Source organism: Coturnix japonica, chromosome 9 (assembly GCF_001577835.2).
Source record: "Coturnix japonica isolate 7356 chromosome 9, Coturnix japonica 2.1, whole genome shotgun sequence".
NCBI lineage: Eukaryota > Metazoa > Chordata > Aves > Galliformes > Phasianidae > Coturnix > Coturnix japonica.
In genome coordinates this window covers 10,211,543-10,232,440 of record NC_029524.1, presented here as the reverse complement: position 1 = coordinate 10,232,440, position 20,898 = coordinate 10,211,543, and the positions used below count along the sequence as shown (strand labels likewise).

At 37.9% G+C, this 20,898-nt stretch overlaps 1 long non-coding RNA gene across 1 annotated transcript in view; it reads right to left on the bottom strand.

The window, feature by feature from the left end:
* Nucleotides 1-690: 690 nt before the first annotated feature.
* Nucleotides 691-20,898, bottom strand: part of LOC107318300 — a 47,831-nt gene continuing 27,623 nt past the window's right edge. Inside the window, exons 2-4 of the long non-coding RNA XR_001557269.2 lie at nucleotides 8,994-9,259; nucleotides 8,249-8,314; nucleotides 691-993 (exon numbers count right to left, since the gene is read on the bottom strand). This is a non-coding gene — a long non-coding RNA (uncharacterized LOC107318300). The remainder of the gene's footprint in view (nucleotides 994-8,248; nucleotides 8,315-8,993; nucleotides 9,260-20,898) is intronic.

The following is a 20,898-nucleotide window of genomic DNA, read 5'->3' as shown; positions in this document are numbered from 1 at the left end:
AAGGGTCAGTGTTTGAAATCAAGAACACAGAAGAGATGATGAATCTTGAAAAGAGTCCTTGTTCAAGGCAGTGACTGCAGCCATGAACAGAGCTATCTATCAAAGAAAAAAGGGAATGAACTAAGGGGAGCTGGTGATGTGGTCAAAGGCAAACAAAAAAAATTTTTTTAAAGCATCAGCTTGAGTTCTAGCTCAAACTTTGCTCCTCATTATGTGAATTTGTCAGGGATGCTGTGACTTGAATCTTCATGTGATTTTCAGCACTGCATTCCTCCTGTTTCTATTTTACCTTTCAGGGTAACCCATGGGAGAATAAAATAGGAGCCAAATTTAACAGTAACCTTCAAGATATTCTAACAGAGATTTTATGTTTGTTTGGAGCTTTGCAACAACTAAAAGCATGAGTACTTGCATAATCTTTGCTTGTCATTAATCTCCCACTCCCAAAAAGAAACTACCTGTCCATCTACATGGTAGAAGACAATGATTTCATTAGTTACACTGCTCAGAAAGCCTACACTTGACAGATGGTTGAACCTATGTTGAAAGAGTAGGATCACAGAGATAAACTGTGTACATTTGGAAATAGTTCAGTAACTAATGTGAATTGTAAAATCTTGCTTCACTCATTGAGAGCAATTACCATTAAAATTTTTGATTATTCACATTTAAAATACTGACAATCTAACAGGCCTTTAAAGCATTTATTTTGGTTGTTAGTTTAATTACCTTTTCAGCTGATATAGTCATTTGTTTCACAAATTTAAAAAAAAAAAAACAGTTTACAGGGGAAACAGCACAGTAGCATATTGGTGGAATTTCTTGGGTTGATCCTCAGCCAACAAATCTCAGTTCATCGCTCAAGCTGCCAACCACTCTCAGATATGGAATCCCAGTTTCATGTATTGTATTTCTGAAGAGACAGCCATGAACTTCAGATCCAGATGTTAATTTGGTTTCTGTAGGGTCAGGCTACACAGTACTCCATTCAGGCTGCAAAAAAAAAAATTGTGGGAGAACTGATTTAAGTCACAGAGAGGAAATGTAGGCAAGAATCCACAATCCACAGTGATGCCTTATTCAGAACACCACCCCATCCTGTTCCTGGGTCATTTGCTTGATTCTTCATTTCAGAAAGAAAAAATATTATACATTTTTTCTGGTTTTCCATCCTTTCATCATATAACCTTTTTGTCTTACCTTGTGTTTTGATACACACTTCTTTAATGACCTCAGAGGCACCACCATACCTTGTATCAGATTCTTCACTATTTTCAGAATGACCAATTTTCTTTCCCAAAAATTAATCTGATGGTAAGTGCAAGAGATTATCAGTTAAACCTTGTCAATTTGATATGTACTAGCACATAAAAAAGGGTCTGTGTGAATTCACAGAAAATGAAAGCAAGTAAAACACTATCTACATAATAGCTCCATGAGTGGAAATGAAGGCCTTATTTTAACCATAATGCTTCTTTAACCCTGCTTTCATCCACAATTTTAATTTCATTTGAGTTCTTCAATACATCTGGCATTCCTACATGTCTCTCACACTGTCAAGAAAGCCTTCTTTGCAAAGAGAAGTGCATGCCAGAAATGATCTTTTCCCCCCACTGGGGATCCGCCAAAGTACATTCATTACCTTAAATTAAAAGGAAACACTCTAAAGTAATGTATTCGGGGAGATGTCTACAGCAATCCAGGCTGGCAGATCGACTTGAACCTGAATGTACAATATTTCTACATGTGGAAGATGCTGTGGTCCAGTGAAGCAAGCAGACTTCTGAAAGCATGAGGCACATTGCATTGGCTATGTAGAGAACTTTGGTTGATGTCAGTGGGAGCAGGTAGCATCAGGCAGTGTGCGCCTTGGGCTGGCACTGACCAGTCCTCTCCTCTGCTTCCCATTGCAGGGGTTCCCATAGCATGCAGGGAAAAGCAGAAAGTAGTAAAGGAGAGAAGAGAGATTCTGACCATCTGTAAAATCAGTGTAGTTGATGAATGCCTATCAACTGGTCATAGATACTGTGTGATTTACTGAAATAAATGCTGTTTTCTGTTATGAAAAAATATAGAGCTGAAAAATGTGAAATATCAGTAGAGAGCTTGTAGCAGCTGAAGAGAAAGGCATGACACAGAATGAGCGGCACCAAAAAATATTTGTTGAATTCCTACATTTTGTTTTTTCGGCCTTAATGCTTCATTTCTCCTAAGTGAGTGTTTCAGCTAAAATGGTGCCCACGGCGAGCCACAAAGCCGGGACCGCAACACCTGGCTGAGGGAGGACATGCTCCATTGCGACACATCCTCAGAGCAAAAGCAGGTTTCTCTCCTTGAAGAAAAGTCCAAACGGTGCATTAATAGTACAAACAAACATCCACAATAGCCCTCTATCTTCTGCTTTAAAAGAAATAAGGAAAGACCTTTATGAAGGGAGGAAGAGAAGAAGGGCAGAGCAGCTTCCCTCCCGCTTCTCTGACTGATGTCACAGTTCCTGTGGCCAAAACATGTTTGTTGCTAAGCAACTATGTATATATTACACCCCTGTGCTTCCATTTGGGATTTAACATACGCATTTTCACTTTCATCTTTGATGCATAGTTACATTTGTTTGCAGTGGGTGCCGGAGTGAATGGAAGCTGTCCAGTACGGGATATGCATAAGAACTGAAAGGCACACAGAGTGATTTACCAATGTGCATCATTGTTTCGCAGCACAGTTCAATGGGAAACCTACTGAGTGCCATTCACCAGTGGCTGGGCCAATTTTTTCATTCAGGAGTGATGCTGGTTGCTATATAACGGCTATTGGTTCAGGGAGCGCAGCAGTTCTCAGATGTCATGAAGTAACATAGGGTGCAGATAGCCTGACTGGTAATTATTGCAGATGGATTCTTTCTACGATGATAAAAGAGGTCCATTCTTTCATCTGGAGTTTTGCGTTTTATGCATAAATCCACTTTTACCTACACCTCTCCCACTTACTTGGCAGGCAATGAAAAAAATCACCTTTTCCTTTTGAATTGCGTGCAGATGACCCAAATCAGTGGCACGCATCACTTGCATTTTTCTATGAATCAAATCTAAAAAGAAATGAAAAGAGGGTAAGGAGAGAAAGAAAGCAGGATGTGAGAGTTCATTTATATTATAAACACTCTGTAACAGAGGGGAAAAAAAAAAAATCTGTTTTATAAACCACACATCTATTACCCTGTAATGAAATTACAAGAGAATACTATTAGTCATGTCTGTACGTTTATCCACATTGTGAGTTCAGTAATTAAATTAGAAGATCTGACATGGAGTTTACTAAATAAAAATCCATGCTATAGCAAAAAAAAAGAAAAAAAAAAAAAAAGGAACAGGATATTGCTGGCTTCCTTTTGGTTTTAGCATTGTCTCTATTAATAAGCATTAAGGAACGAAACACTGGAAAACACTGGAGGAATTTTTGCAGTCTAGATGCTTTGGGTTTTGTTATGCTTTTCAGTTTAGCTTAATTTCCCACTGGAAGCTTCTCTATAAGTGCGGGCCCAGGATTATTGTCGCATAAGGATAAGAAGGATCTTGAGCTCAGTTTTTTGCCTTCTCCTCCTTGGAACCCCAGACAGGAGAGGGAGCACAGGGAGGGGTGAGGCAGCCTCTCAGCCTGCCATGGCACTTACACAACTTGGAGGAATTTCCCCTGAAGCTCGAGGAAAAAATGAGCTTATAAAAAGGAATATTGTATGAAAGCAACTTGCCCATTCCCATATACATTGATTCAGGGCAATTCAGATTCACAGTTGAAAGCAGAACTTCTCACTGGGTGTGCAGAGAGAGTCAGGGCTCAGCAGCTCTGGTGGCCTCCTCCACAGAAATCAGACGATGATGATTCGGGCAGGGTTATTTCATGCACCAGCCCACGCTGCTCCATGCATCCAGCACTTCCCTACGGGTTCCAGTGCCACATCTGCAGCTATTCAGCTAGTTACTGGAGCTACTGCACACACACTTTCCAAAATTTGAAATTCACTGCACAGCCAAAGGACTGACAGCATCTTCACATTTAACTTTTGATCTCTGGGTATTTTGCCACCCTTCAAAAAGCACTGCTCTCCTAATTCACATTCCCATGGCATTTCAGCCTACCCAACATTAAATAGAGCACAGCTTAGAAAATGGTTTATGATAATATGTACATCCATATTTCTGCCAGAATCTGCAAGATGATGATCAGTAGTCCACTTATTAAAATAAAACATATTCTTGATCTCACAAAATATTTTATATGTTTGAAATTTGTTTAAAATATAATAAGCAAGAAGCTACTGTCTGATATATAATTCAGTGGTTATTTTTTAACCAGTTGAGCTGCATCTTAAAGAGCAAATCAAGTGATGTTACCCCCTCTCAAGTACAGCAGCTGAAGCAGCTCCACCAGGATGGTTCTGGAGACACATCAGCAGCTCCCACCCACAGTTAGTGAACACATTCCCTCTCCCCTCCAAATTAGCACATCACCTCCTAATAACATAATAGAATGGCTTGGGTTGGTAAGAACCATCAAGTTCCAACCTCCCACCACAGACAGGGCCACCAACCACCAGATCTGGTGCTAAACCAGATTGTCCAGGGCTCCATCCAAATAGAATCAAAGAATAAAACATAATGGCACTATGTAGAAAACTGAGAGAGTGTGCTGCATCTTCCATTTCAGCAGTCACTCTGAAGCTGAATAAATGGTTTTTCATCCTTTTCCACTGGAGTCTACATTTGGAGGATATTAAGGGAAGCTGAAGCTAACACAGATGCACACATTCCAGGGATTCAAGCAAAGTATTGCCACTGCGAGCGCAGCCCAGGCGAGGAACCTTTGTGGACCTTCCAGGAAGCTTATGAATTTTGTTGTCAAGTTTAAAGGCTCTAAACTATAAAAGGAAATGAGATCCCATGGTATTTATACAAATTCCCATGTCAGACATAAATGAATACCTTTGTCTACTGTTCAACCAAAAAAACTTCTATGAATTTTTCCCAAATGTAAAAGGGGTTATATCATTGCAGTGCTAAATCTGGCAAAAGGTGTATGAAGTATGTGCACTGAAAATTGTCTGGGAATGGGTGGGAGGAAGGTAGTTATATTGCATTTGTGGCCTGTAGTATCTACAGTTACCTTCATTTACAGGTTTGTGGCTTTTATATTTGAGACAATTGCATACAATTACTAAGCACACAGTACTCTAGTATTAGTTGCAACTCAGCAGATATGCAGAATAGAATGTTTTTTGTTGTGTCTTGTGCTTAACTTAAAAAAAAAAAAATCCAACCATTCACCCTGCCTTTTGGAAAATATTCATGGTGCAAAACTGGCAATAGAAAAATAATTATTTGAAAAATATTATATGAGGCGAGTTGTTGCTTCCCTACTGGATGCCAGTTTAAATTGAGCTAATTTGTTTTACCAGTAGCTTAAGAAAACCCCAGCACAGCAGCATGACAATTATATCCAGGTGCAAGGACTTAATTCAACAAATTCTAGGTGGATCCTTCTAGTCGGCTCTGTGGGCCCCATCCTCAGCTGTGGCTGAGAACAGATGCCCTTAAAAAAAAACTCTGTAATCATGATCCATTCAGTCCTTGAGTAGTGAAGCTGAAATGTGTCCAGGAAAAAAAAAGAAAGAAATATAATTTCTATGTCCAGAATATGAATTGAAACAGACCTAAGAAAAAAAGAAATTTGAGGTAAGAAGCTCAAATGTAGCTACTTTTTTGCACTACTATTATATTATATATGTAAAAAGCATAACTTATTGTAACATGTAAAAGTATGTTTCACCACTTTGCAAGGATTTAGAAATGACACCTGAAAAATCAAAACTCTAAGTCTTAATTTAAGGAATATGTTAACGAAGAGATCCAATTGCAGGGTTTGCCATTTTAATTGGCCTATGCTGCAACAGAATAAAGCATTCTCTTCTAAGGCAATAATTCAGGAAAAAATTAAAGATAAACAAGCACCTTATGGGCATATATTGTAAATCAAAAAGTTTGGATCTTTACAGGTTTTTGATCTCTTGCAGCCAATAACTCCACAATTTTAACAACTGTCAATCTTTTCTCTTTCACAGTCCTCAGTAATGCACTAACTGTTCCTGACTTGGGCAAACCTACACTGATTTCAAAGATGATAATACTTTGTTTGCCTATAATTTAGTACAAACATGTTATGACATGCAAATAATTTATAAAGATGCAACCAAAATATCACCTGTTTACTTGATAATTTTCTGAAATACAACCAGATGTGTACAAGTTTTTACAATTCATGCACTGTACAGTTACAACCAGTTGTTAGGTCATCAGGGCCATCAATTAAAGCTCATTTGTGATTCAAATCCACATGTATATAAAATAAGTGTGCATACTTTAATGGAAAAAAACAGATAAAGACTAGCTTTCATGACTTTTGTCAGGAACTTCATCTTCTTTTCTTCACCATTTTGTTATCATCATCATATCTTGTATATTCCAATTTATTTTTAACATAATTGCACAAGATTTTGCCTCGTACCTTCTTTTGTTCGGGATTTTACTAAGTTCTGTGTGTTATTTTTTAACACATTTTGGTATTATGAACTTCAACTTTAACTAACACTAATTAGAGGTGTACCAGATGACTCTGATTAAACTAGTGGGTAGTGCTTATTCAGATTTAATGCGAGCAATCTGGACATTTTGAAAAACAGCCAAGCTGGGCTCAAATAAAAACCTGCCAAAAATCCAAAGTCTGAATTCAGCCAGGCATGTAAGACTGGTTCCCATGAACATTAAAAATAAAATTAAAATCAGTTGGAAGCCTTGGTTTCCTTCAAACAAGAGAGCATCCTCCCCATACCCTCAAGAAATACTTCTGCCTTAAACATGCTGCCCTTTCAAGGCCACCTCTCAGTAACCAAAACAAAGCGAGGAAGATGAACAGAAGAGAGGTTTTCATTGAGAATATCAGCTCCTACATTACTGAATACTGGTTTACTAGGTGAGGATAGAGTAAAACAGGATGAGGCAGCTACCAGTTGAAAAACATTTTCCAAGACTATCATCCAGAAATCAAGAGATGTGTTTTCCACTAGCTTTTAATGTAAAGCACACTGTACAGAGACATATCTTATCCATGTGAACCTTTAAACATCTGATATAAGGTGAGACTTAGGAATCAAATTTAGCAGGCTCATTTTTTTGTTGGTGTAAGATGACATAACCACTTCAGATAATGGATCTGCGGCTGCTTATACCCACATTTGGGTTTTATAGATTCAAACAACCCTCCCCCCCCCCTATTCTGTTCACTTGCAATGCATGTTTTACATTTAAACTGGTGTTAACTTGGAAGGAAAAGTCAGAATCTAACCCACTGTGTGTTACTACATCTTAACAAGAGTTCAAGTAGAATCGAATTCATCAATTTGTACAAATCTAAGCAACAATCAGGTCTCAGGTCATGGTAGCCATCTCTTCCTTTACACATACCTCCAAATGCCATGCTTTGGTTTTGTTTTATTTTTTTAAAAGGAGTGTATCAAAGATTTAAGGAAAGGGTTACTTTTTATACTTTTATACAGCCTGTTGCTGTATAGTGTGAAGAACCGCTAAATCCTCCAGGTGATCTTATTTTCATAAGTCATATTTCCTTAAAAATCAATATGTTCTGAAAAGGATAAGGACAGGATAGATGTTAACCCAAACTAGATTGCATATTAAAGTTTGCCAAACCAAAAACGTGCTTTGTAAGGCCAAAGGGTCAAATATTTAAGATGTTTAAGATGTCTAACTCCTGTTGGGGAAAAATGACATTATTGGGTTTCAGGAGTTTCATGAAACTCTGATGTTTGGGAAAAAAAATAAAAATAAAAAACAGGCTCTTAGTTGAGTTTTTTTTTTTAAATACTGTTTGTTTGTTTTTCCATTTTTATAATAATTATCCCCCCAAACAAAAGGTAAGGCCTTACTCTATTAAACGGGAAATTTAAAAGATCATGCATGCTTTATGCATATTAGTCTACTGGAGACACGCAATCATTAAGCCCATTGACTATGTATGTAAAGTCAGTACAAATCTGTACAGATATGGGTGGGATTAGTTTATCTGATCTTTAGTATTTTGTCTTACATCTAGAAGTGGCCAGAAAAAGTTTTCATTGGAGCTTTTCATAATCACATCCTTACAAATTTACCTGTAAAATAAAAACAGATAACAGACTGTAACATACCTAAAGTAGATTTCCTTGAAAGTAACCATGGCTTGTATAGGTTTGTTTGCCTGTTCATTTATTAGCCTGTTGAAAAAAAAAATTGTTTGAAATAAATGAAAAATTACTAATAATCTGTAATGTATGATTAGATGAGAACTCACTATATTTTTCTGATCAACTGCTAAAATATTGTTAGCATTGTTTAACACCACTTTTCAACACCATTTGTTTTAAGCTTCCAACGCTGTTCCTAGTGTCTGGTTTTGCTTATATTTCATTACATCTTAATGATTATTGGTCATTGGTCATTAATTTATTTCAGTGTGTACCTCTGAGGGCAGTAATTACTGCATAGCCTTCAAAAAGATATCATTAACAAAATGAGAAGAGAAAATAAATTACTGTAAGTGTTCTACTGTTTTCTCCCTGGAAAGAAGAGAAAGCACAGATTAAGAACATATACTCTTTTATAGACATCATATAAGAAAACCAAAATCTCATATGGCCAGAAATGAGACCATTTCCTGGCCATTCCAAATTTTATTTTAAATTCTTACAATAACATTTATGAATCAAAATGAAAAAAAATCTCTGAGTTAAATTTTCAATACTTTTGTGAGAAATTACAGCATTGTAGAAGTGAGAATTTCTAAACAGAGCACCAAGAAAAAGACAGTGCCAGAGATTCAGCTCAAAATCCGATCATCACCATGACAGTCAAACTCTCCAAGCTTCCCCACTAAGACATTATATTTGAAATCACCTGGGAAAGTGGGAGGGAGCACATCAGCAGCGATGCCAAAGCAGAATGTGGCCTTGTATCTACAACATCCAGCTGAAAGCCACAGTCCCCTCTATGCAAGTCCAGAATGACAACACAGGAACTGCATGTATGAATGCCTCTTGAAAGTATGCAAACAGAAAAGCCTCATGACTGCTGACGAGGATATGCAGGGTTTATCTGAACTGAGACTTTCCGATGTAGTTTTTGACATATTTACCCAGCTCTGTATGAGACCGTTGAGTGAGCTGAAAAAAAAAAAAAATCATTTCCCATAGACCAAAAATAAATACTACATGGATATCTGACTAACCATTGTGACTCCCTTAATGCCCTTAAATCCATAAATTGGCTACTTAACTGAAACCGAGATAGATCAGGAATTTGACTTCATCCTAAGAGTCCATGTTCCCTTCAGAACTGAGCAGATTAAACACCATCCGCTGGTGTCCTTTCTGACAGCTCCACACTTGAGTGGATCATGTTGACTAAACATCACAGGCTAGACAAATTCTCAGCTTGTGAAATAACTTCAGCTCAGTTTTTAAGCTCTGACATCGCAGTCAAAACTCTGCTAACATGATTTACAGCGAAATTAAACATGAAAACATCATTAAAATAACTGTGATAAGGTTAAGATCTAATGCCACACATGCTTTCTAAAGGCAGCCAAATGCAAACTCCAGTCTGAGTGCCCCATCAATACAGATGAATATACACTGTGTTAATACAGCATGTATGAGTTACAAGCTTCCAATATTTAATTACTCCTTTTCTTCAACTTGACTCTTTTTTTCTTTTAAACCACACTCACAATTATTCATGCACTCTCTCTTGATGTTTTATTTTAAATGTAAAACTCTGGTATTTTCTGTGCCATTTGTAGAAGTAATATTGCAAGAGACATAATCTGTAAAGTATCTTTATTTTTAGAGCTTTTGTATTTTCCATGGAAATAGAAAATTCTTCCCTAACAAACACTTCTTATTCCAAACAAAAGTTTATCAAAATGTGAATGTAGAAGAATTTAATGTCTCTTATTCGCATCTCATCAGCCACCTGATATATGATCAAGGAAACTAGTAGAATAACCTTGACAGTATCATTCTAGTGGTTCAAATCCTTCTAAAATATTTAATTGGCCTCACAGATACTCCAGTCTCTTCTGAGGAAGAATGCCAAAACAAAAACAAGAGCTCTGTATACACAGATACCATCTTTTCACTAATCTTTCAATACATTGTCTTGTTTTCACCACTCGGGTAGGATACATGCCTTTTGTCAAGGTATACTAGAAGAAAAAGTCTAGTTCTTCATATATCATTATCAAGGGGGAATGACCAGACTCAATTGTTTTTTTCCTTCTTTCTACCTCAAATCTTTGTCCATTTTCAATAGGTAAAATGGGATATCCTGAAATGCTCATGGATATTATCAGTGTTTTATTATCATGACAGATTTTTCTTTTTCCCCCCCAGATAACTTCTTGCATGCATTTATTGTGAAAGACCTTTGCAGGCAGTGCCATCATTCCCAGTTTCTCTAACAGAGTAAGCAAGATGCAGATACAATAAAGATGACACACATGTCTTCATCAATATTCACAAGATGAGAATCTCAGACACTCTTTAACTTCTTTAACTGAAAACATAACTGAGAATCATCAAATCAGAACAAGGGCTAAGATAAGCCCCATGTACACAGGGTTTGAGCCAAGTATCACAAATGAAATAGCTAAAGTCAGGGAATTCTCTCCTGGATTTTTCTACAGTAGAACAGGAAAAGAACATCTTCCAAAGTACTTTTTTAATGAGTGACAAAGACGAGGACTAGTTCTGATCTACCCTCAGCATAAGGAAAAGAGGCAATAGTTCACTACAACTCTTCAAAAATATTGTCAGATGTTTCCTGAATCAACCAGCGGTGTCTAGCTCGTTGGATGGACTCTCTCAAGTCCTTGTCATTTCTAGCAAATGACATTTTGCAGGCATCTTCAGATTTCCCCAGCTGAACTTAAGCACCAAACATTTCAGCATTAGTATCACAATAATCTTCACACAACAAGATATGAGCTATGTTTTAACACTGTGTTTTAGAGCTGCATTTTTATATTCTTGTCTGCACTATGGAAGACTTGGAAAATACCTGGAAAATTATCCTATATCTTCCTCTTTCCTGAGAAAACTAAGAGCTATTACCTAATCTTTTTCCACTTCTCAGCACACAAATTCCCCTTCAAGTTCCTTCAATGGCTTCCCCTTCACCTTTTTTTGTTATCATATTTCATCTTCACTTCAAGGCACCACACTCTACCAGTCCTTCCTGTGTCAACCCTCCTTTCCTCACAGTGAACCTCCCGCTGACTGTGCTCTTCTCACACTGCTCTTCCTAATGCTTCTTCATAACCTTCTCTCATGACTTTTATTAAATGCTGTCACTTTTACACACAAAAAAATCTGTTCCAGTTCTTGAACACCAACTACTCCTTTTCATTGAATTATTTTTATTAAAAACTCCTCTTCAAAGCTCAGAAAAAAATAGAAGGATTAAGTATATACTGCAGAATAGGGGTGTTTTCTGTGTATTTGTGAGTACTGAGCTTAATAGGGAGTTTAAAACAATTATGGAACTGCTGAACTTATGAAATATGCTGAAAATGAAAGACAAAGAATCAATGTCAGGCAAAAGTAACCAATAACTAGGGAGAGTGGCATTGCTGATAAGCAAACTTAGATAAACTAACATGATTAAGGTAAAGTCATGCATGTTAAAAAATGCATTTGCTCTATGTTTAAAATGGTTGCCTCTGAACCAGTAATTTTCATAACATCACAAACTGAAGTTATGAGATATTTGTGAAAATATCAGCTGACTGTTGGATAATAGTTTTAATTATTTTAAACTATTTAATTTAAATAATTGAATTAAAAATAATTAAGAATGGAGCAATAGAGAAACAGTCAATATACTATTTCCCTGCTCATATCCATGATTCTACACTTTGTAAACTGTTTACTTCTAAGCCTTCCACCTCAAAAAATGTCTTGTTGTTTCCATGCAAGAAAAGACTGAATAAGCTAAGACTCTTCAATCTGGAAAAGAGACAACACGGGGAAAAAAAATTGTGGAGGGCCTCAAAGCCATGAGTGGCCACAAGAGCAATTCAGAGATTCATTGCTCATTGCCTCTTTCAATACAGAAAGTGAGCCATCAAGGAAAGCAAGTTGATCCAAGTTCAAAACAAACAAACAGTTCTTCATTTATATGTAGCAGAATTTAAGTCATTGACAAAAGATGCAGTAGAAGCAGAAGTTGTTTTTTTTCACAAGCATAGGCTTAGGAAATACTTGGATAAGACTCCTAGAGAGGGTTAGGAAATAGAAAAACCACAGTGGTCTTAAAAGTCCTGAGCCAGAATACTTAAAGACTGAAAGAATACTCTATGGAAAGATTTCAGACACTTGCCTTGCATATACTGTATAATCTTCCCTTGACATCTAATTCTGGCCACTGCTGGAAAAAGAATAATGTTAGACCAGCTCTCTGCCTGCACTGCTGAGTTGCTTTTTTGAAGTAACTTCTAAACAATATAACAAAAGCAGACAGAACACGTTTCTGAGCAATATCATGTCTTCTAAAAGTGTAATTACAAGAGAAGAGAGGATGGTACCTCTTTGGGTTGTGCTATGATCCAAGGGCAACTAAGATTTTAATAGCAGGAGGCAAACTGAGAATATAAGTCAGTTTAGAGATCATCTCACATGTACAAGACTGCTTATCTAAGTCATTCCTGTATGTTAGATCCAATTTGGGTTTTACACAGTTTAAGGCTGACTGGCACTCTCAATTTCATAATGCCTGGGATGATTCAGAAACAAACTGAATCTAGGTGAACAATCCCTTGGCTCTGAGAGGAAGCTGAAGGGCTGTGAGCCTCTGCTTACTCCACATCCTCCAGCATACCCGAGAGAACGCAGTGTAGCAAGGTGCTGTCAGTGACCTCTTTGAAAGTCTCGGCCAGAAAACAAATACAGGGCTGCGCAACTGCCATGTCACTTCCACATGTTCTGTTTGCCACTTAAGTGAACAAGTACTATCTTCTTCCTTGTCACATGCTTCAGCAAGGCCCCCTGTCAGGGATTAATAAAGAATAATCCAGTGATAAATTACAGACAGAGTCTGGAAAAGATTTCATGGGATGAGACTTTGGCTAGCGTACAGCACTCACAACACTTGGAACATCTCCTGTGTCAATGATTTAACACTTTGCTGAGCATTCTGAATACACAGAGTACTTCATATGCAATAGCTGACCTTAATGAGGGCAAAAGATATCTGAGGTTTTCCAATCCTAGGGAGAAAAAGAGTGACCAAGAAACTTTCAACACATTGACTCTGCAGAAGCAGGACTTGTTACAAGAAAATAATAATAATAATTCAAAATACTACTAACAGCAAACTTCTGCGTTCTTTCTTGATACACGATCCATATTTAGAACATTCTTGGAGTGTGCTGCTTTGAGAAGACAAACACACTAACTGCAAACCACACTCCATTAAGTTAGGAGAAGACACCTGCAATATTAAAGGAGGTGCTACCTGGAAGCTGTTCAAACATGACACATATTGCAGCAACTTCTGAATGCCTTACAGAACACATGACACCTATGGCTCTTTCCTAGTCTTGTGCAAAGCATCCCAGAGACCTTTGTTATTTATATAACTGCCAGAATGAGGCATAAAACAAGAATGGCATTAACCATGAGCAATCCTTCCTCAGAACAGTGTGCTACTTAGACCAGCATAGATGTATGAAGCTATGACATCCCCTCTCTGGAGCACGGTAAGAAGCTGATCTGCATTTCAACAATAGGAAAACTATTACCAAAAGAGGAAAGGGTGGATATAAGTAATGGCTGAAGTATGCAGACCATTTCTGAAGTATAAGAAGAGTAGAATATGTAGCAAGTAAATAGACTTTGACATTTAAGACAATGTGCTCCTTGGTATTAGTGTTTTACATTCATGCACAACTTCTTACCCTGACCAAATCCTGTTTCCTCAGTTATCGTGCTAAAACTTGGAAAATCCTGAGGCAGATAAAAACAACCCACCAAACATGAGGGGGAGAAAAACACAAGGTGGAGAAAAACACAATGCTCAAATCATTGCAGTCAAATCTAATTCTTGGGGGATGTGCTACAATGCTATTTCTATCCCTGTAGAGCAAGTTGCATGGATTTTTGACAATAATACTCTGATTCAGAGATAAAGAAAGAAGAGGGAAACCCACCCTAAGGGCAAGCCAGACACGGATAAATCCTAGTGTTAAAAGCATTGAAGCTTCCAGCGAAAGCATGAAATCCTCTATAACATATAAACCACATTCACCTGAAAAGCATGCTAAAAGGTGGCGCACTGCAGATCAGAAATACAGGTCTTCTTAGTAGACTGTGGAGCTCACTCTTGTGCATGTATAAACATGTTTCACACAGCCTCCTGCCCACACCCATCCATTGGTCTTCATCTGCTGTGTTGACGGAAGCACACCTTCCACCAAGTGATCTCCCTTCCATCTGTTACATGGCTACTTTGGCCTTACAACCAAATATCAGACAAGAGGCTCCATTAAAACTTAGAAAAATAAAACAGAACAGGAAGAGCACCCTGTAAGAAATGTAAGACCTTCCTTTCCTCACTTGACGAAGACAACAAGAATATTAAGTGTTTATTCCTTTCAGCTAATCACTGCTGCCTAGGTCTTCTTACAGCTACAATACCCACCTCCAAATTACCTCCTCCTCCCTGAATCACAACAGGATTTAGAGCTACCCTGTGGTACCCCCCTTTATTGACTGGCGGGTGAAACAATTAAATCCCCACAGCTGGCTACCCTGAAAATCCCCCCGCTCAGTTCAGGCAGCTGTGGCCCTTCCTCTAGCAAAAGGGAGAAAATTAACTCCTTCCCTACCATCTCCTGCTCTTAAATCACATCACCCATCATTTCATACACTCCTTCCCTATATCCTTCTCTATCCCCCATTTCATACACCATCACCACCAATGTGATATTCAAAGCCCTTTAAGCCTGAATAAGATGAAAGCTGAAAAAAACCATATTCAAACTGCTATGTTGTAGCTGATTATCTTTTTTTAATTTTTTTTTATTTTTTTTTACTGCAGAGACCTAGTCTATTAATTTCCATTAAGAAACTAAATTTGATAAATAGATAACATTAAAAAAGAAAATGTAATTAGCGTGTAGCCTTGGTAGATGTAAACTTACTGGTACCCAGGAGAAATAGCAGTTTATGTGAAAACTAGAATGTTACTATAATTATGAAAATGAATGTATAATTTATGCATAGAAGATGGAAAATATGCAAGGTGTGTAGAGGATGTGATTATATTACATTTTCTTATTTCCATTGATATATTATAAATCTTTAGAATATGTTGAAACGTGCATTATTCTGCATGATTTTGGGATGGTCGTGATTTCTGATAAAGTTTTTTTTTCTTTTGTTTTTAATTAAACTCCATTTTATAACAGCAGCCTTTCGCCTGCTTTATTATGCCAAAGAAGCATATGGAAATATAAACTCTGAGATGTTACTGATTTATTTTGATGTTGGAGCATTTTGCTCTTGTGTAAACATTTCTTGTGACATGAATATGGATAGTTTCAAATCTTAGAAGAGTTCATTACTAAAGGTAGCATATGTTTTTGACTCCTGAACCATGAGGGAAATGAGAACACCCAGCTTGCCAAACAGTAAATTGTAAACAGTTGGTACACCCCTAAGCAAAAGACTGAAATAATTACTGTATCTGTGTTTTAAAGTAGCCAACTCGTTTTTATGTCTCATTTTTGTTTGTGGGTTTTTGTTTTATTTTCATTTTGCTGATTTAATGTTTTTCTGCTAGGTTTGTAGATGCAGTCTAAATATATGCTTTGGGCCTGCAGCATCATGATTCTACACATGCAGATGTCAGTGTGGATTCATGGATTCTAGGATACCCTACGACCATGTATAAAAGCCAGTGCTGAAAGACTCAGTCATCTGTGTCCCCTCCAGACCTACTCATGAAATGCATGGGGGTTTTTTAGCCTAGACTCAATCTTGCAAGGTGCCAGGCTTCTCGTGCCCATCAAAGAATTCTGAATACTTTCACCACTTTGCGGGGGCATCTCCCCATACACAAATACTGCCTTTCCTCTATGAGATAGAAAGAGTTATTAAAGCATAGAGGTAGTTCTTCAGAGACCCATGGAATGTGATGGCTTTTAACAGAAAGCTGCCTTTCTCCTCCTTACCCCATGTCTTTTATTGTTCCTGCTGTAAGTGGCCAATCTGACTTGGCCCTTGGGGCAGGTAGCTGCACACACACACCCATATTGAGTGTGGAGGCTAACAGGTTTGTGGTTACTTTTACTCTGGGCACTGCCCTGGTGCCTGCTTGGAGTCAGCCATAAATGCTCTCCTGTGGCCACATTCCTATATTTGATTTTCCTTCTCCTTGGCAGTCCCCTATATTTTTCCATATGCACAACACAGTTGTTGGTGCCATTTGCAGCATTACCTTTTCATATTTATGGAATTGAGCTGAAATGGTGGACACAGATGAAGCAAAGATACAGCAGAAACCTGCCCAGTCACTCAGCTGCAACTTCATCACGTGATTGCTTCTAAATTGCATTCAGCACTCCCGATAAATCTGTCCTGGACGTCAGCATGTAAAGAAGATCTTAGGTGCTTAACTATTTCTGGGAATCTGGGTCAAGTGATTTACCTTGGTCCATGCAGCGGGATTAGAAATCCTGGGTCCTGAGTCATAGGTTAGCACTCTTTCTAGAGTCTGACACGCAAACCAAACTTACACATTCACACTTGGTGTTGTCTGAAGTGAGGACTTGAGTTTAAGGAGATGCTGCACTACACATAATACTGTAAGTACATGTGGGTTCACAGAGTTAAAAAGAACCCAAAAAAAGTTTAAGACATTTCCTTACATGTTTCCTTTCTTGAAGAAGAAGAGAAAGAACAACATGCTATGGATGCAATTAGCATTGTTTAATATATTAAGGGAAATCATTCAGGCATTATAGTAAAGACCATCATATGAGAGCAGGAGATGCCACTGCTTGCTGAGCGCCTGAGACCCATACACAATCAAACAACACTAACTCACAGGGACCTAAGGAATGCTCCTCTTGCATCCGCATGGTTTTACCCAAGGTTGTGTTACAATACAACTGTCAAGAAGCACTTCCTAGGAGCAAGTAAAGCTTTACGCACCATCAGAGCAGGCATAATTAAAACATTTTTCTTAAACCTAGGCTCAGTGGTCTAACACTTGGGCCTGGTTTCACATTAAGTAATTTTGAAGAAATGCAAATGTGTTCTAACAGTCACATTTGTAGCAATATACTGTATCAGGCATGTATCATAAACCTTTCACACGGCCCTAGGAAGAATTTCTTTTGTCCCTACAAGAGTTATATATTTGGCAAATTCATCTCTTGTGTAACGTTATTGTCTTCCATTGTAGTTACATGAAGGATAAATTAATCCTGTTACCAAATGATTTTTTGCAAACAAATAATTGAGGCTAACTAAATGAGAAATAGAGACACTGCTATTTAAAAGCCAAAGCAAGACAAAAAATGGTTCCCATATTAACTCCTTTAAATCTCTGCAAAAAAAAGTGTCAAAGGTCAGGAAACATAACACAATCCTGCACTGCAACGTTGCATGCTCTTTCAGCAAAAAGAGGATCTCAGGTACTAGTGAAGGACAAGGAATTGATCAAGCGGCAACAAGTTCATTTTTCTTATATATAAAGAGTAGAACATAGCTCCTTTGTTCCACATTTGTTCCATGCAGTTATCAACAAGAATTTATTTGGGCTTTCATTCAAGTGTTATTGTATGGATTAATTCAAAGGGTATGAATGAAGTGGTGGCACAGAGATAACTGCCCCACTTATCTCTCACCTCCACATTTCATGGGCTCCATTAAACTTGATCCACCTCAGCATTTTAGATAAAATGTAAAGCAGAAGAGAAGAGCAGAAGGTTCAAGAGGAATGAGATGGGTGTAAAATATCAGGAAGGACAGAGAAACAAATGTGGGACTATCTCAGGCAACACAAGATTGAAAGCTCCTCAGGAAAGATCCAACACACATGAATGATGTTGGAATTATCTGAGTGCAGCAGATCTTATATTACTAGGTAGCATTTGGGTGACAGCTGAGGCTAAAGTCTGTTGTAATGAACGGGTACAGCACAGGTACAGCTTAAGCAGTGATATTAAGAGACATTGCTCTTCTGCTGATGTTTATATCACAAGACCTTTACTCCTCTTCAGTTCTTTTGCACTACTGCTTTTGGTATCACCTACCAATCATTTCAAGGTCTTGCAGCAGAATGCCATTTCCTCTCTACATATGCCGTACAAATAATACCACAGTTATATACTGTGAAGTTCTATCACATCCTTATACCCCAGGCAGCTGGCAGGGTCTGCTGCAAGCACCAGCAGCTGGGGCATGACAAAGCACAAGACAGAGGGAGGAAGGGAGACGCAATGTCCGTCAGTGTTCCCCCAGTTGCTGTTCATCATAATAGGAGGAACAAAATTTCTGCCTGCCCCAGGTGCACCCCTCCCCATCATCATCTTTTTGTGTTCAGCTAACTCCCATGGGTCACTTTCCTTGCAAAGTTTCTCTACAGACAGAATTTCTTTCCCTGTTGAAAAACAGACTGTGGAGAAAGATGGTAAGAGCTGACATTGCTCAAGCTACACTTGGCTTGTTGTCTTTGGTACAATTTTCCTCCAGTTAGAACAGAAGTTATCTGCCCAGCTTCCTTGTTTCTGACTTGAAGTTTTCATCTTCATTAAAATTCATTGTGCCCCATTCTCCCTCCAGGGCCTCTCACTGTTAATTTTATCTTTGCTGTTACTGTATGTACTTAAAAAAAACAGAGCTCTGCTTTTCTACCTGCCTGTACTCTCTCTGTTGGCCTGTTCACAGCCACCTCCTACTTCTTGTGTTTTACTACTAAGTAATTCGCCAATTTAAAGAACAATTCAGCATTTGTATCTCACAGAGAGCATTAACAGGACTGTGGCCACACCCAACTTTCACTGACCTCTATTCAACTGCTCCACAGTCCCTTCAAGCCTTCTTTCTTGCATTCAGACCCTTACGCCTTATCATCTCACCTTCTGCTTTTCATTTTACAGGTGAAAAATGTCCAGAGAGACCAAGAGCACACAGACAGCTGCACCCAGGTTTTCCAGATCCTTGGCTGGCTGACTATAAATTAAGCCACTCTTCTTTCTTTTGTAATTCCTACGCCACATGGATGTTCTTTCTGTTTTTCACACTTCTGCCTTATCTACCTCAGAAACATTTTTGTTCTTAAATCTTTTCTGAAAACTTTCCAGTTCACTTTCCCTTTTCTTTTTTTCCACTTTTTTTTTCTTTTGCTGTTACACAACTCATTTCCCTTCCCTTCTTTTCCCATCTCTTTTTTACTTCTCTAGCCCTGAGACTGAGGTTTGGAAAACAGTCGTTTTGCTATTTCATCTTTATTTCTGATTTTCTTATGTTCATGCTACTCTATCCTCAGAAACTGTTTTTCATTTTTGCCTCTTTGAGAGACACTGTGGCAATCTAAGAAGAACACTCCTTTTCTTTATCTCTCTCCAAAGCATTTTGCACTACTTTTTGTGGAGGATTCTTTTATATAAATAAATTAGATTCTGATTGTATGGAAAATAAAAAGACTATAGTAAGAAAGCTCTAAGGACACTGAAAGCATCATAAGTACCAAAATTTATTCTTTAGCCAACCTTATTTTAAAAAGTAAAAAAAAAAAAAAAAGAAAAGAAAAAAAAAAAGAAAGAAAGAAAAACAGAGATAACACATTGAAAATTTTGATGCACAAAACATAATGTGTCTCTTCCTAACAGTAATTCAATTTTTTACCAAGTTAGCCCACTTTGGAAAACCACTCCAAGCAAGTTATTAAGTAAAGTCCCAGAGAGAATAAGAGTGTCTCATATGTTGTCGTAATCCAAGTCTATGCTTACAGAGAATGCAGCGGTTTTCCTCGTCTTACCTTCCATGTTGTGTTTCAATACATTCTGTCTTTAGCATATAACCTCTCAGGTATAGGTACTTTTTTTTTTTTTTTTTTTTTTTTGCTTCAATATCATGAACAGGAAAAGAAAATAATACTTAAATCCATAACAGCTGCATAAGCTTCCCCCAAAACCAAACACAAACACACTGTAGATGTGTGAGCCTTCACCATTAAATATTTTCAGCTGCTTATGTGATATACACATGTGGGAAGTTAGCAAAGTGTTAGCTTGCAATGCTCCCAGCCAGTCGTATATCTTTTTTCTCCATGTGTTGTCTTCTATCTTATGCACATCAATATAATCTTTACTACCTATCTCCACCTACTATAAATCTACCTGAACGTTTGCATAATAGGGAAAAAGATGTGTCCTGATATGGAGATTTACACAATTAGATGCAGAAATCCTTCCTATGAAAATTACCAGTCTTCAATGTAAAATGGTGCATGGGCTCAATGCGGTTTTGTTAGGAAAGGAAGATTTCATTTCCTTATCATGAATTCTGCTATTTCCGAAATACAGGTCCCACCAGCTCTCTCACACACACAGAGAAATGCTCACATTGCTCTGAACCTCGACAGTCACCCTGGCTATGTCACCTCAGATGGGTAATGGGAATGCTCAGGGTGGGTAGGACTTCTCCACCATATGGACAAACCTTGTGCCACACTGGCTAGTGCAGTGAATGGGTCATATCTGCTCCTGAGGACATCACTGGAGCCTGCTTTG